Source organism: Saccoglossus kowalevskii, chromosome 11 (genome assembly GCF_978046115.1).
Source record: "Saccoglossus kowalevskii chromosome 11, keSacKowa6.1, whole genome shotgun sequence".
Lineage (NCBI taxonomy): Eukaryota > Metazoa > Hemichordata > Enteropneusta > Harrimaniidae > Saccoglossus > Saccoglossus kowalevskii.
Genome location: NC_140651.1, coordinates 32240713 through 32256612, shown reverse-complemented (window position 1 = coordinate 32256612; position 15900 = coordinate 32240713). Strand labels below are relative to the sequence as shown.

At 39.1% G+C, this 15900-nt stretch overlaps 12 non-coding genes across 12 annotated transcripts; all 12 read left to right on the top strand.

Moving 5' to 3' along the window:
- The first annotated feature begins 287 nt into the window (after positions 1–287).
- Positions 288–359, top strand: TRNAQ-CUG (transfer RNA glutamine (anticodon CUG)). Its single transcript has one exon. It is a non-coding gene; the product is annotated as a tRNA-Gln (tRNA).
- Positions 360–2146: 1787 nt separating this feature from the next.
- Positions 2147–2218, top strand: TRNAQ-CUG (transfer RNA glutamine (anticodon CUG)). Its single transcript has one exon. It is a non-coding gene; the product is annotated as a tRNA-Gln (tRNA).
- A 1416-nt stretch (positions 2219–3634) lies between these two features.
- On the top strand, positions 3635–3706 carry TRNAQ-UUG (transfer RNA glutamine (anticodon UUG)). Its single transcript has one exon. It is a non-coding gene; the product is annotated as a tRNA-Gln (tRNA).
- Positions 3707–4375: 669 nt separating this feature from the next.
- On the top strand, positions 4376–4447 carry TRNAQ-UUG (transfer RNA glutamine (anticodon UUG)). The gene has a single exon. It is a non-coding gene; the product is annotated as a tRNA-Gln (tRNA).
- A 300-nt stretch (positions 4448–4747) lies between these two features.
- TRNAQ-CUG (transfer RNA glutamine (anticodon CUG)) lies at positions 4748–4822 on the top strand. Its single transcript has one exon. It is a non-coding gene; the product is annotated as a tRNA-Gln (tRNA).
- Positions 4823–6478: 1656 nt separating this feature from the next.
- On the top strand, positions 6479–6550 carry TRNAQ-UUG (transfer RNA glutamine (anticodon UUG)). Its single transcript has one exon. It is a non-coding gene; the product is annotated as a tRNA-Gln (tRNA).
- Positions 6551–7222: 672 nt separating this feature from the next.
- On the top strand, positions 7223–7297 carry TRNAQ-CUG (transfer RNA glutamine (anticodon CUG)). The gene has a single exon. It is a non-coding gene; the product is annotated as a tRNA-Gln (tRNA).
- A 2025-nt stretch (positions 7298–9322) lies between these two features.
- TRNAQ-UUG (transfer RNA glutamine (anticodon UUG)) lies at positions 9323–9394 on the top strand. The gene has a single exon. It is a non-coding gene; the product is annotated as a tRNA-Gln (tRNA).
- Positions 9395–10066: 672 nt separating this feature from the next.
- On the top strand, positions 10067–10141 carry TRNAQ-CUG (transfer RNA glutamine (anticodon CUG)). Its single transcript has one exon. It is a non-coding gene; the product is annotated as a tRNA-Gln (tRNA).
- Positions 10142–13782: 3641 nt separating this feature from the next.
- Positions 13783–13854, top strand: TRNAQ-CUG (transfer RNA glutamine (anticodon CUG)). Its single transcript has one exon. It is a non-coding gene; the product is annotated as a tRNA-Gln (tRNA).
- A 300-nt stretch (positions 13855–14154) lies between these two features.
- TRNAQ-CUG (transfer RNA glutamine (anticodon CUG)) lies at positions 14155–14226 on the top strand. The gene has a single exon. It is a non-coding gene; the product is annotated as a tRNA-Gln (tRNA).
- A 1413-nt stretch (positions 14227–15639) lies between these two features.
- On the top strand, positions 15640–15711 carry TRNAQ-CUG (transfer RNA glutamine (anticodon CUG)). The gene has a single exon. It is a non-coding gene; the product is annotated as a tRNA-Gln (tRNA).
- The last annotated feature ends 189 nt before the right edge of the window (positions 15712–15900 follow it).

The window sequence follows — 15900 nt, the reverse complement described above, 5'->3', positions numbered from 1 at the left end:
TATGATATATTGCCGAGATAAACATCGATATATACAAACTTGCGGCGCAGGAGGAATGCGACGTGCCCTCACGCCAATCTGTAATAAATCCTTCCTTAAAATCATCATCTGATGGCAGTTCCTAAAACAATAATACCATTCATGATATCAATGCGTGAGAAGGTGTCAATGTCTGAGTGACGCACATGTATTCGAATTGCATAGTTCATCTCAGTTGAAAGGATTTTTATCTTTCTAAGTAATGTTTGTTTTCACCATAGAAATGTATATTGGAAGGAAGTATTACAGGTCCTATGGTGTAATGGTTAGCACTCTGGACTCTGAATCCAGCGATCCGAGTTCAAATCTCGGTAGGACCTTCGTTTATTTTGGTATAATATATCGCCTCGATAAACATCGATATATACAAACTTGCGGCCCAGGAGGAATGCGACGTGCTCTCACGCCAATCTGTAATAAATCCTTCCTTAAAATCATCATCTGATGGCAGTTCCTAAAACAGTAATACCATTCATGATATCAATGCGTGAGAAGGTGTCAATGTCTGAGTGACGCACAGGTATTCGAATTGCATCGGTCATCTCAGTTGAAAGGAATTTTATCTTTCTGAGTAATGTTTGTTTTCACCATAGAAATGTATATTGGAAGGAAGTATTACAAGTCCTATGGTGTAATGGTCAGCACTCTGGACTTTGAATCCAGCGATCCGAGTTCAAATCTCTGTAGGACCTTCGTTTATTTTGGTATGATATATCGCCGAGATAAATATCGATATATACAAACTTGCGGCGCAGGAGGAATGCGACGTGCCCTCACGCCAATCTGTAATAAATCCTTCCTTAAAATCATCATCTAATGGCAGTTGCTAAAACAATAATACCATTCATGATATTAACGCGTGAGAAGGTGTCAATGTCTGAATGACGCACAGGTATTCGAAATTCATCGGTCATCTCAGTTGAAAGGATTTTTATCTTTCTGAGTAATGTTTGTGTTCACCATAGAAATGTATATTGGAAGGAAGTATTACAGGCTCTATGGTGTAATGGTTTGCACTCTGGACTCTGAATCCAGCGATCCAAGTTCAAATCTCGGTAGGACATTCGTTTTTTTGGTATGATATATCGTCGAGTTAAACATCGATATATACAAACTTGCGGCGCAGGAGGAATGCGACGTGCCCTCCCTCCAATCTGTAATAAATCCTTCCTAAAAATCATCATCTGAGGGCAGTTGCTAAAACAATAATACCATTCATGATATCAATGCGTGAGATGGTGTCAATGTCTGAGTGACGCACATGTATTCGAAATGCATCGGTCATCTCAGTTGAAAGGATTTTTATCTTTCTGAGTAATGTTTGTTTTCACCATAGAAATGTATATTGGAAGGAAGTATTACAAGTCCTATGGTGTAATGGTCAGCACTCTGGACTTTGAATCCAGTGATCCGAGTTCAAATCTCTGTAGGACCTTCGTTTATTTTGGTATGATATATCGCCGAGATAAATATCGATATATACAAACTTGCGGCGCAGGAGGAATGCGACGTGCCCTCACACCAATCTGTAATAAATCCTTCCTTAAAATCATCATCTGATGGCAGTTGCTAAAACAATAATACCATTCATGATATTAATGCGTGAGAAGGTGTCAATGTCTGAATGACGCACAGGTATTCGAAATTCATCGGTCATCTCAGTTGAATGGATTTTTATCTTTCTGAGTAATGTTTGTTTTCACCATAGAAATGTATATTGGCAGTAAGTATTACAGGCCCTATGGTGTAATGGTTAGTACTCTGGACATTAAATCCAGCGATCCGACTTCAAATCTCGGTAGGATCTTCGTTTATTTTGGTATGATATATTGCCGAGATAAACATCGATATATACAAACTTGCGGCGCAGGAGGAATGCGACGTGCCCTCACGCCAATCTGTAATAAATCCTTCCTTAAAATCATCATCTGATGGCAGTTCCTAAAACAATAATACCATTCATGATATCAATGCGTGAGAAGGTGTCAATGTCTGAGTGACGCACATGTATTCGAATTGCATAGTTCATCTCAGTTGAAAGGATTTTTATCTTTCTAAGTAATGTTTGTTTTCACCATAGAAATGTATATTGGAAGGAAGTATTACAGGTCCTATGGTGTAATGGTTAGCACTCTGGACTCTGAATCCAGCGATCCGAGTTCAAATCTCGGTAGGACCTTCGTTTATTTTGGTATAATATATCGCCTCGATAAACATCGATATATACAAACTTGCGGCCCAGGAGGAATGCGACGTGCTCTCACGCCAATCTGTAATAAATCCTTCCTTAAAATCATCATCTGATGGCAGTTCCTAAAACAGTAATACCATTCATGATATCAATGCGTGAGAAGGTGTCAATGTCTGAGTGACGCACAGGTATTCGAATTGCATCGGTCATCTCAGTTGAAAGGAATTTTATCTTTCTGAGTAATGTTTGTTTTCACCATAGAAATGTATATTGGAAGGAAGTATTACAAGTCCTATGGTGTAATGGTCAGCACTCTGGACTTTGAATCCAGCGATCCGAGTTCAAATCTCTGTAGGACCTTCGTTTATTTTGGTATGATATATCGCCGAGATAAATATCGATATATACAAACTTGCGGCGCAGGAGGAATGCGACGTGCCCTCACGCCAATCTGTAATAAATCCTTCCTTAAAATCATCATCTAATGGCAGTTGCTAAAACAATAATACCATTCATGATATTAACACGTGAGAAGGTGTCAATGTCTGAATGACGCACAGGTATTCGAAATTCATCGGTCATCTCAGTTGAAAGGATTTTTATCTTTCTGAGTAATGTTTGTGTTCACCATAGAAATGTATATTGGCAGGAAGTATTACAGGTCCTATGGTGTAATGGTTAGTACTCTGGACTTTAAATCCAGCGATCCGATTTCAAATCTCGTTAGGACCTTCGTTTATTTTGGTATGATATATCGCCGAGATAAACATCGATATATACAAACTTGCGGCGCAGGAGGAATGCGACGTGCCCTCACGCCAATCTGTAATAAATCCTTCCTTAAAATCATCATCTGATGGCAGTTGCTAAAACAATAATACCATTCATGATATTAATGCGTGAGAAGGTGTCAATGTCTGAATGACGCACAGGTATTCGAAATTCATCGGTCATCTCAGTTGAATGGATTTTTATCTTTCTGAGTAATGTTTGTTTTCACCATAGAAATGTATATTGGCAGTAAGTATTACAGGCCCTATGGTGTAATGGTTAGTACTCTGGACATTAAATCCAGCGATCCGACTTCAAATCTCGGTAGGATCTTCGTTTATTTTGGTATGATATATCGCCGAGATAAACATCGATATATACAAACTTGCGGCGCAGGAGGAATGCGACGTGCCCTCACGCCAATCTGTAATAAATCCTTCCTTAAAATCATCATCTGATGGCAGTTCCTAAAACAATAATACCATTCATGATATCAATGCGTGAGAAGGTGTCAATGTCTGAGTGACGCACAGGTATTCGAATTGCATAGTTCATCTCAGTTGAAAGGATTTTTATTTTTCTGAGTAATGTTTGTTTTCACCATAGAAATGTATATTGGAAGGAAGTATTACATGTCCTATGGTGTAATGGTGAGCACTCTGGACTTTGAATCCAGCGATCCGAGTTCAAATCTCGGTAGGACCTTCGTTTATTTTGGTATGATATATCCCCGAGGTAAACATCGACATATACAAACTTGCGGCGCAGGAGGAATGCGACGTGCCCTCACGCCAATCTGTAATAAATCCTTCCTTAAAATCATCATCTGATGGCAGTTGCTAAAACAATAATACCTTTCATGATATCAATGCGTGAGAAGGTGTCAATGTCTGAGTGACGCACAGGTATTCGAATTGCATCGGTCATCTCAGTTGAAAGGATTTTTATCTTTCTGAGTAATGTTTGTTTACACCATAGAAATGTATATTGAAAAGTATTACAGGTCCTATGGTATAATGGTTAGCACTCTGGACTTTAAATCCAGCGATCCGAGTTCAAATCTCGGTAGGATCTTCGTTTGTTTTGCTATGATATATCGCCGAGATAAACATCGATATATACAAACTTGCGGCGCAGGAGGAATGCGACGTGCCCTCACGCCAATCTGTAATAAATCCTTCCTTAAAATCATCATCTGATGGCAGTTCCTAAAACAATAATACCATTCATGATATCAATGCGTGAGACGGTGTCAATGTCTGAGTGACGCACAGGTATTCGAAATGCATCGGTCATCGCAGTTGAAAGTATTTTTATCATTCTGAGTAATGTTTGTTTTCACCATAGAAACGTATATTGGAACGAAGTATTACAGGTCCTATGGTGTAATGGTTAGCACTCTGGACTTTGAATCCAGCGTTCCGAGTTCAAATCTCGGTAGGACCTTCGTTTATTTTGGTATGATATATCGCCGAGAGAAACATCGATATATACACACTTGCGGCGCAGGAGGAATGCGACGTGCCCTCACGCCAATCTTTAAAAAATCCTGCCTTAAAATCATCATATAATGGCAGTTGCTAAAACAATAATACCATTCATGATATCAATGCGTGAGACGGTGTCAATGTCTGAGTGACGCACAGGTATTCGAATTGCATCGGTCATCTCAGTTGAAAGGAATTGTATCTTTCTGAGTAATGTTTGTTTTCACCATAGAAATGTATATTGGAAGGAAGTATTACAGGCTCTATGGTGTAATGGTTAGCACTCTGGACTCTGAATCCAGCGATCCGAGTTCAAATCTCGGTAGGACATTCGGTTTTTTTGGTATGATATATCGCCGAGATAAACATCGATATATACAAACTTGCGGCGCAGGAGGAATGCGACGTGCCCTCACGCCAATCTGTAATAAATCCTTCCTTAAAATCATCATCTGATGGCAGTTCCTAAAACAATAATACCATTCATGATATCAATGCGTGAGATGGTGTCAATGTCTGAGTGACGCACATGTATTCGAAATGCATCGGTCATCTCAGTTGAAAGGTTTTTTTTATCTTTCTGAGTAATGTTTGTTTTCACCATAGAAATGTATAAAGGAAGGAAGTATTACAGGTCCTACTGTGTAATGGTTAGCACTCTGGACTTTGAATCCAGCGATCCGATTTCAAATCTCGTTAGGACCTTCGTTTATTTTGATATGATATATCGCCGAGATAAACATCGATATATACAAACTTGCGGCGCAGGAGGAATGCGACGTGCCCTCACGCCAATCTGTAATAAATCCTTCCTTAAAATCATCATCTGATGGCAGTTGCTAAAACAATAATACCATTCATGATATTAATGCGTGAGAAGGCGTCAATGTCTGAATGACGCACAGGTATTCGAAATTCATCGGTCATCTCAGTTGAATGGATTTTTATCTTTCTGAGTAATGTTTGTTTTCACCATATAAATGTTTATTGGCAGTAAGTATTACAGGCCCTATGGTGTAATGGTTAGTACTCTGGACATTAAATCCAGCGATCCGACTTCAAATCTCGGTAGGATCTTCGTTTATTTTGGTATGATATATCGCCGAGATAAACATCGATATATACAAACTTGCGGCGCAGGAGGAATGCGACGTGCCCTCACGCCAATCTGTAATAAATCTTTCCTTAAAATCATCATCTGATGGCAGTTCCTAAAACAATAATACCATTCATGATATCAATGCGTGAGAAGGTGTCAATGTCTGAGTGACGCACATGTATTCGAATTGCATAGTTCATCTCAGTTGAAAGGATTTTTATTTCGTTTATTTTGGTATGATATATCCCCGAGGTAAACATCGATATATACAAACTTGCGGCGCAGGAGGAATGCGACGTGCCCTCACTCCAATCTGTAATAAATCCTTCCTTAAAATCATCATCTGATGGCAGTTGCTAAAACAATAATACCTTTCATGATATCAATGCGTGAGAAGGTGTCAATGTCTGAGTAACGCACAGGTATTCGAATTGCATCGGTCATCTCAGTTGAAAGGATTTTTATCTTTCTGAGTAATGTTTGTTTACACCATAGAAATGTATATTGAAAAGTATTACAGGTCCTATGGTGTAATGGTTAGCACTCTGGACTTTAAATCCAGCGATCCGAGTTCAAATCTCGGTAGGATCTTCGTTTGTTTTGCTATGATATATCGCCGAGATAAACATCGATATATACAAACTTGCGGCGCAGGAGGAATGCGACGTGCCCTCACGCCAATCTGTAATAAATCCTTCCTTAAAATCATCATCTGATGGCAGTTCCTAAAACAATAATACCATTCATGATATCAATGCGTGAGACGGTGTCAATGTCTGAGTGACGCACAGGTATTCGAAATGCATCGGTCATCGCAGTTGAAAGTATTTTTATCATTCTGAGTAATGTTTGTTTTCACCATAGAAACGTATATTGGAACGAAGTATTACAGGTCCTATGGTGTAATGGTTAGCACTCTGGACTTTGAATCCAGCCTTCCGAGTTCAAATCTCGGTAGGACCTTCGTTTATTTTGGTATGATATATCGCCGAGATAAACATCGATATATACACACTTGCGGCGCAGGAGGAATGCGACGTGCCCTCACGCCAATCTGTAAAAAATCCTGCCTTAAATTCATCATCTAATGGCAGTTGCTAAAACAATAATACCATTCATGATATTAATGCGTGAGAAGGTGTCAATGTCTGAATGACGCACAGGTATTCGAAATTCATCGGTCATCTCAGTTGAAAGGATTTTTATCTTTCTGAGTAATGTTTGTTTTCACCATAGAAATGTATATTGGCAAGAAGTATTACAGGCCCTATGGTGTAATGGTTAGTAATCTGGACTTTAAATCCAGCGATCCGAGTTCAAATCTCGGTAGGATATTCGTTTATTTTGGTATGATATATCGCCGAGATAAACATCGATATATACAAACTTGCGGCGCAGGAGGAATGCGACGTGCCCTCACGCCAATCTGTAATAAATCCTTCCTTAAAATCATCATCTGATGGCAGTTCCTAAAACAATAATACCATTCATGATATCAATGCGTGAGACGGTGTCAATGTCTGAGTGACGCACAGGTATTCGAATTGCATCGGTCATCTCAGTTGAAAGGAATTTTATCTTTCTGAGTAATGTTTGTTTTCACCATAGAAATGTATATTGGAAGGAAGTATTACAGGCTCTATGGTGTAATGGTTAGCACTCTGGACTCTGAATCCAGCGATCCGAGTTCAAATCTCGGTAGGACATTCGTTTTTTTGGTATGATATATCGTCGAGTTAAACATCGATATATACAAACTTGCGGCGCAGGAGGAATGCGACGTGCCCTCACTCCAATCTGTAATAAATCCTTCCTAAAAATCATCATCTGAGGGCAGTTGCTAAAACAATAATACCATTCATGATATCAATGCGTGAGAAGGTGTCAATGTCTGAGTGACGCACATGTATTCGAAATGCATCGGTCATCTCAGTTGAAAGGATTTTTATCTTTCTGAGTAATGTTTGTTTTCACCATAGAAATGTATAAAGGAAGGAAGTATTACAGGTCCTACTGTGTAATGGTTAGCACTCTGGACTTTGAATCCAGCGATCCGATTTCAAATCTCGTTAGGACCTTCGTTTATTTTGATATGATATATCGCCGAGATAAACATCAATATATACAAACTTGCGGCGCAGAAGGAATGTGACGTGCCCTCACTCCAATCTGTAATAAATCCTTCTTAAAAATCATCATCTGAGGGCAGTTGCTAAAACAAGAATACCATTCATGATATCAATGCGTGAGAAGGTGTCAATGTCTGAGTGACGCACAGGTATTCGAATTGCATCGGTCATCTCAGTTGAAAGGATTTTTATCTTTCTGAGTAATATTTGTTTTCACCATAGAAATGTATATTGGAAGGAAGTATTACAAGTCCTATGGTGTAATGGTCAGCACTCTGGACTTTGAATCCAGCGATCCGAGTTCAAATCTCTGTAGGACCTTCGTTTATTTTGGTATGATATATCGCCGAGATAAATATCGATATATACAAACTTGCGGCGCAGGAGGAATGCGACGTGCCCTCACGCCAATCTGTAATAAATCCTTCCTTAAAATCATCATCTGATGGCAGTTGCTAAAACAATAATACCATTCATGATATTAATGCGTGAGAAGGTGTCAATGTCTGAATGACGCACAGGTATTCGAAATTCATCGGTCATCTCAGTTGAATGGATTTTTATCTTTCTGAGTAATGTTTGTTTTCACCATAGAAATGTATATTGGCAGTAAGTATTACAGGCCCTATGGTGTAATGGTTAGTACTCTGGACATTAAATCCAGCGATCCGACTTCAAATCTCGGTAGGATCTTCGTTTATTTTGGTATGATATATCGCCGAGATAAACATCGATATATACAAACTTGCGGCGCAGGAGGAATGCGACGTGCCCTCACGCCAATCTGTAATAAATCTTTCCTTAAAATCATCATCTGATGGCAGTTCCTAAAACAATAATACCATTCATGATATCAATGCGTGAGAAGGTGTCAATGTCTGAGTGACGCACATGTATTCGAATTGCATAGTTCATCTCAGTTGAAAGGATTTTTATTTCGTTTATTTTGGTATGATATATCCCCGAGGTAAACATCGATATATACAAACTTGCGGCGCAGGAGGAATGCGACGTGCCCTCACTCCAATCTGTAATAAATCCTTCCTTAAAATCATCATCTGATGGCAGTTGCTAAAACAATAATACCTTTCATGATATCAATGCGTGAGAAGGTGTCAATGTCTGAGTAACGCACAGGTATTCGAATTGCATCGGTCATCTCAGTTGAAAGGATTTTTATCTTTCTGAGTAATGTTTGTTTACACCATAGAAATGTATATTGAAAAGTATTACAGGTCCTATGGTGTAATGGTTAGCACTCTGGACTTTAAATCCAGCGATCCGAGTTCAAATCTCGGTAGGATCTTCGTTTGTTTTGCTATGATATATCGCCGAGATAAACATCGATATATACAAACTTGCGGCGCAGGAGGAATGCGACGTGCCCTCACGCCAATCTGTAATAAATCCTTCCTTAAAATCATCATCTGATGGCAGTTCCTAAAACAATAATACCATTCATGATATCAATGCGTGAGACGGTGTCAATGTCTGAGTGACGCACAGGTATTCGAAATGCATCGGTCATCGCAGTTGAAAGTATTTTTATCATTCTGAGTAATGTTTGTTTTCACCATAGAAACGTATATTGGAACGAAGTATTACAGGTCCTATGGTGTAATGGTTAGCACTCTGGACTTTGAATCCAGCCTTCCGAGTTCAAATCTCGGTAGGACCTTCGTTTATTTTGGTATGATATATCGCCGAGATAAACATCGATATATACACACTTGCGGCGCAGGAGGAATGCGACGTGCCCTCACGCCAATCTGTAAAAAATCCTGCCTTAAATTCATCATCTAATGGCAGTTGCTAAAACAATAATACCATTCATGATATTAATGCGTGAGAAGGTGTCAATGTCTGAATGACGCACAGGTATTCGAAATTCATCGGTCATCTCAGTTGAAAGGATTTTTATCTTTCTGAGTAATGTTTGTTTTCACCATAGAAATGTATATTGGCAAGAAGTATTACAGGCCCTATGGTGTAATGGTTAGTAATCTGGACTTTAAATCCAGCGATCCGAGTTCAAATCTCGGTAGGATATTCGTTTATTTTGGTATGATATATCGCCGAGATAAACATCGATATATACAAACTTGCGGCGCAGGAGGAATGCGACGTGCCCTCACGCCAATCTGTAATAAATCCTTCCTTAAAATCATCATCTGATGGCAGTTCCTAAAACAATAATACCATTCATGATATCAATGCGTGAGACGGTGTCAATGTCTGAGTGACGCACAGGTATTCGAATTGCATCGGTCATCTCAGTTGAAAGGAATTTTATCTTTCTGAGTAATGTTTGTTTTCACCATAGAAATGTATATTGGAAGGAAGTATTACAGGCTCTATGGTGTAATGGTTAGCACTCTGGACTCTGAATCCAGCGATCCGAGTTCAAATCTCGGTAGGACATTCGTTTTTTTGGTATGATATATCGTCGAGTTAAACATCGATATATACAAACTTGCGGCGCAGGAGGAATGCGACGTGCCCTCACTCCAATCTGTAATAAATCCTTCCTAAAAATCATCATCTGAGGGCAGTTGCTAAAACAATAATACCATTCATGATATCAATGCGTGAGAAGGTGTCAATGTCTGAGTGACGCACATGTATTCGAAATGCATCGGTCATCTCAGTTGAAAGGATTTTTATCTTTCTGAGTAATGTTTGTTTTCACCATAGAAATGTATAAAGGAAGGAAGTATTACAGGTCCTACTGTGTAATGGTTAGCACTCTGGACTTTGAATCCAGCGATCCGATTTCAAATCTCGTTAGGACCTTCGTTTATTTTGATATGATATATCGCCGAGATAAACATCAATATATACAAACTTGCGGCGCAGAAGGAATGTGACGTGCCCTCACTCCAATCTGTAATAAATCCTTCTTAAAAATCATCATCTGAGGGCAGTTGCTAAAACAAGAATACCATTCATGATATCAATGCGTGAGAAGGTGTCAATGTCTGAGTGACGCACAGGTATTCGAATTGCATCGGTCATCTCAGTTGAAAGGATTTTTATCTTTCTGAGTAATATTTGTTTTCACCATAGAAATGTATATTGGAAGGAAGTATTACAAGTCCTATGGTGTAATGGTCAGCACTCTGGACTTTGAATCCAGCGATCCGAGTTCAAATCTCTGTAGGACCTTCGTTTATTTTGGTATGATATATCGCCGAGATAAATATCGATATATACAAACTTGCGGCGCAGGAGGAATGCGACGTGCCCTCACGCCAATCTGTAATAAATCCTTCCTTAAAATCATCATCTGATGGCAGTTGCTAAAACAATAATACCATTCATGATATTAATGCGTGAGAAGGTGTCAATGTCTGAATGACGCACAGGTATTCGAAATTCATCGGTCATCTCAGTTGAATGGATTTTTATCTTTCTGAGTAATGTTTGTTTTCACCATAGAAATGTATATTGGCAGGAAGTATTACAGGCCCTATGGTGTAATGGTTAGTACTCTGGACATTAAATCCAGCGATCCGAGTTCAAATCTCGGTAGGATCTTCGTTTATTTTGGTATGATATATCGCCGAGATAAACATCGATATATACAAACTTGCGGCGCAGGAGGAATGCTACGTGCCCTCACGCCAATCTGTAATAAATCCTTCCTTAAAATCATCATCTGATGGCAGTTCCTAAAACAATAATACCATTCATGATATCAATGCGTGAGAAGGTGTCAATGTCTGAGTGACGCACATGTATTCGAATTGCATAGTTCATCTCAGTTGAAAGGATTTTTATTTTTCTGAGTAATGTTTGTTTTCACCATAGAAATGTATATTGGAAGGAAGTATTACATGTCCTATGGTGTAATGGTGAGCACTCTCGACATTGAATCCAGCGATCCGTGTTCAAATCTCGGTAGTACCTTCGTTTATTTTGGTATGATATATCTCTAAGGTAATCATCGATATATACAAACTTGCGGCGCAGGAGGAATGCGACGTACCCTCACGCCAATCTGTAATAAATCCTTCCTTAAAATCATCATCTGATCGCAGTTCCTAAAACAGTAATACCATTCATGATATCAATGCGTGAGAAGGTGTCAATGTCTGAGTGACGCACAGGTATTCGAATTGCATCGGTCATCTCAGTTGAAAGGATTTTTATCTTTCTGAGTAATGTTTGTTTTCACCATAGAAATGTATATTGGAAGGAAGTATTACAAGTCCTATGGTGTAATGGTCAGCACTCTGGACTTTGAATCCAGCGATCCGATTTCAAATCTCGTTAGGACCTTCGTTTATTTTGATATGATATATCGCCGAGATAAACATCAATATATACAAACTTGCGGCGCAGAAGGAATGTGACGTGCCCTCACTCCAATCTGTAATAAATCCTTCCTAAAAATCATCATCTGAGGGCAGTTGCTAAAACAATAATACCATTCATGATATCAATGCGTGAGAAGGTGTCAATGTCTGAGTGACGCACATGTATTCGAAATGCATCGGTCATCTCAGTTGAAAGGATTTTTATCTTTCTGAGTAATGTTTGTTTTCACCATAGAAATGTATAAAGGAAGGAAGTATTACAGGTCCTTCTGTGTAATGGTTAGCACTCTGGACTTTGAATCCAGCGATCCGATTTCAAATCTCGTTAGGACCTTCGTTTATTTTGATATGATATATCGCCGAGATAAACATCAATATATACAAACTTGCGGCGCAGAAGGAATGTGACGTGCCCTCACTCCAATCTGTAATAAATCCTTCTTAAAAATCATCATCTGAGGGCAGTTGCTAAAACAAGAATACCATTCATGATATCAATGCGTGAGAAGGTGTCAATGTCTGAGTGACGCACAGGTATTCGAATTGCATCGGTCATCTCAGTTGAAAGGATTTTTATCTTTCTGAGTAATATTTGTTTTCACCATAGAAATGTATATTGGAAGGAAGTATTACAAGTCCTATGGTGTAATGGTCAGCACTCTGGACTTTGAATCCAGCGATCCGAGTTCAAATCTCTGTAGGACCTTCGTTTATTTTGGTATGATATATCGCCGAGATAAATATCGATATATACAAACTTGCGGCGCAGGAGGAATGCGACGTGCCCTCACGCCAATCTGTAATAAATCCTTCCTTAAAATCATCATCTGATGGCAGTTGCTAAAACAATAATACCATTCATGATATTAATGCGTGAGAAGGTGTCAATGTCTGAATGACGCACAGGTATTCGAAATTCATCGGTCATCTCAGTTGAATGGATTTTTATCTTTCTGAGTAATGTTTGTTTTCACCATAGAAATGTATATTGGCAGGAAGTATTACAGGCCCTATGGTGTAATGGTTAGTACTCTGGACATTAAATCCAGCGATCCGAGTTCAAATCTCGGTAGGATCTTCGTTTATTTTGGTATGATATATCGCCGAGATAAACATCGATATATACAAACTTGCGGCGCAGGAGGAATGCGACGTGCCCTCACGCCAATCTGTAATAAATCCTTCCTTAAAATCATCATCTGATGGCAGTTCCTAAAACAATAATACCATTCATGATATCAATGCGTGAGAAGGTGTCAATGTCTGAGTGACGCACATGTATTCGAATTGCATAGTTCATCTCAGTTGAAAGGATTTTTATTTTTCTGAGTAATGTTTGTTTTCACCATAGAAATGTATATTGGAAGGAAGTATTACATGCCCTATGGTATAATGGTGAGCACTCTCGACATTGAATCCAGCGATCCGTGTTCAAATCTCGGTAGTACCTTCGTTTATTTTGGTATGATATATCTCTAAGGTAATCATCGATATATACAAACTTGCGGCGCAGGAGGAATGCGACGTGCCCTCACGCCAATCTGTAATAAATCCTTCCTTAAAATCATCATCTGATGGCAGTTGCTAAAACAATAATACCTTTCATGATATCTATGCGTGAGAAGGTGTCAATGTCTGAGTGACGCACAGGTATTCGAATTGCATCGGTCATCTCAGTTGAAAGGATTTTTATCTTTCTGAGTAATGTTTGTTTTCACCATAGAAATGTATATTGAAAAGAATTACAGGTCCTATGGTGTAATGGTTAGCACTCTGGACTCTGAATCCAGCGACCCGAGTTCAAATCTCGGTAGGACCTTCGTTTATTTTGGTATGATATATCGCCGAGATAAACATCGATATATACAAACTTGCGGCGCAGGAGGAATGCGACGTACCCTCACGCCAATCTGTAATAAATCCTTCCTTAAAATCATCATCTGATCGCAGTTCCTAAAACAGTAATACCATTCATGATATCAATGCGTGAGAAGGTGTCAATGTCTGAGTGACGCACAGGTATTCGAATTGCATCGGTCATCTCAGTTGAAAGGATTTTTATCTTTCTGAGTAATGTTTGTTTTCACCATAGAAATGTATATTGGAAGGAAGTATTACAAGTCCTATGGTGTAATGGTCAGCACTCTGGACTCTGAATCCAGCGATCCGAGTTCAAATCTCGGTAGGACATTCGTTTTTTTTGGTATGATATATCGTCGAGTTAAACATCGATATATACAAACTTGTGGCGCAGGAGGAATGCGACGTGCCCTCACTCCAATCTGTAATAAATCCTTCCTAAAAATCATCATCTGAGGGCAGTTGCTAAAACAATAATACCATTCATGATATCAATGCGTGAGATGGTGTCAATGTCTGAGTGACGCACATGTATTCGAAATGCATCGGTCATCTCAGTTGAAAGGTTTTTTATCTTTCTGAGTAATGTTTGTTTTCACCATAGAAATGTATAAAGGAAGGAAGTATTACAGGTCCTACTGTGTAATGGTTAGCACTCTGGACTTTGAATCCAGCGATCCGATTTCAAATCTCGTTAGGACCTTCGTTTATTTTGATATGATATATCGCCGAGATAAACATCGATATATACAAACTTGCGGCGCAGGAGGAATGTGACGTGCCCTCACTCCAATCTGTAATAAATCCTTCTTAAAAATCATCATCTGAGGGCAGTTGCTAAAACAAGAATACCATTCATGATATCAATGCGTGAGAACGTGTCAATGTCTGAGTGACGCACAGGTATTCGAATTGCATCGGTCATCTCAGTTGAAAGGATTTTTATCTTTCTGAGTAATGTTTGTTTTCACCATAGAAATGTATATTGGCAGGAAGTATTACAGGCCCTATGGTGTAATTGTTAGTACTCTGGACTTTAAATCCAGCGATCCGAGTTCAAATCTCGGTAGGATATTCGTTTATTTTGGTATGATATATCGCCGAGATAAACATCGATATATACAAACTTGCGGCGCAGGAGGAATGCGACGTGCCCTCACGCCAATCTGTAATAAATCCTTCCTTAAAATCATCATCTGATGGCAGTTCCTAAAACAATAATACCATTCATGATATCAATGCGTGAGAAGGTGTCAATGTCTGAGTGACGCACATGTATTCGAATTGCATAGTTCATCTCAGTTGAAATGATTTTTATTTTTCTGAGTAATGTTTGTTTTCACCATAGAAATGTATATTGGAAGGAAGTATTACATGTCCTATGGTGTAATGGTGAGCACTCTCGACATTGAATCCAGCGATCCGTGTTCAAATCTCGGTAGTACCTTCGTTTATTTTGGTATGATATAACTCTAAGGTAATCATCGATATATACAAACTTGCGGCGCAGGAGGAATGCGACGTGCCCTCACGCCAATCTGTAATAAATCCTTCCTTAAAATCATCATCTGATGGCAGTTGCTAAAACAATAATACCTTTCATGATATCTATGCGTGAGAAGGTGTCAATGTCTGAGTGACGCACAGGTATTCGAATTGCATCGGTCATCTCAGTTGAAAGGATTTTTATCTTTCTGAGTAATGTTTGTTTTCACCATAGAAATGTATATTGAAAAGAATTACAGGTCCTATGGTGTAATGGTTAGCACTCTGGACTCTGAATCCAGCGACCCGTGTTCAAATCTCGGTAGGACCTTCGTTTATTTTGGTATGATATATCGCCGAGATAAACATCGATATATACAAACTTGCGGCGCAGGAGGAATGCGACGTACCCTCACGCCAATCTGTAATAAATCCTTCCTTAAAATCATCATCTGATCGCAGTTCCTAAAACAGTAATACCATTCATGATATCAATGCGTGAGAAGGTGTCAATGTCTGA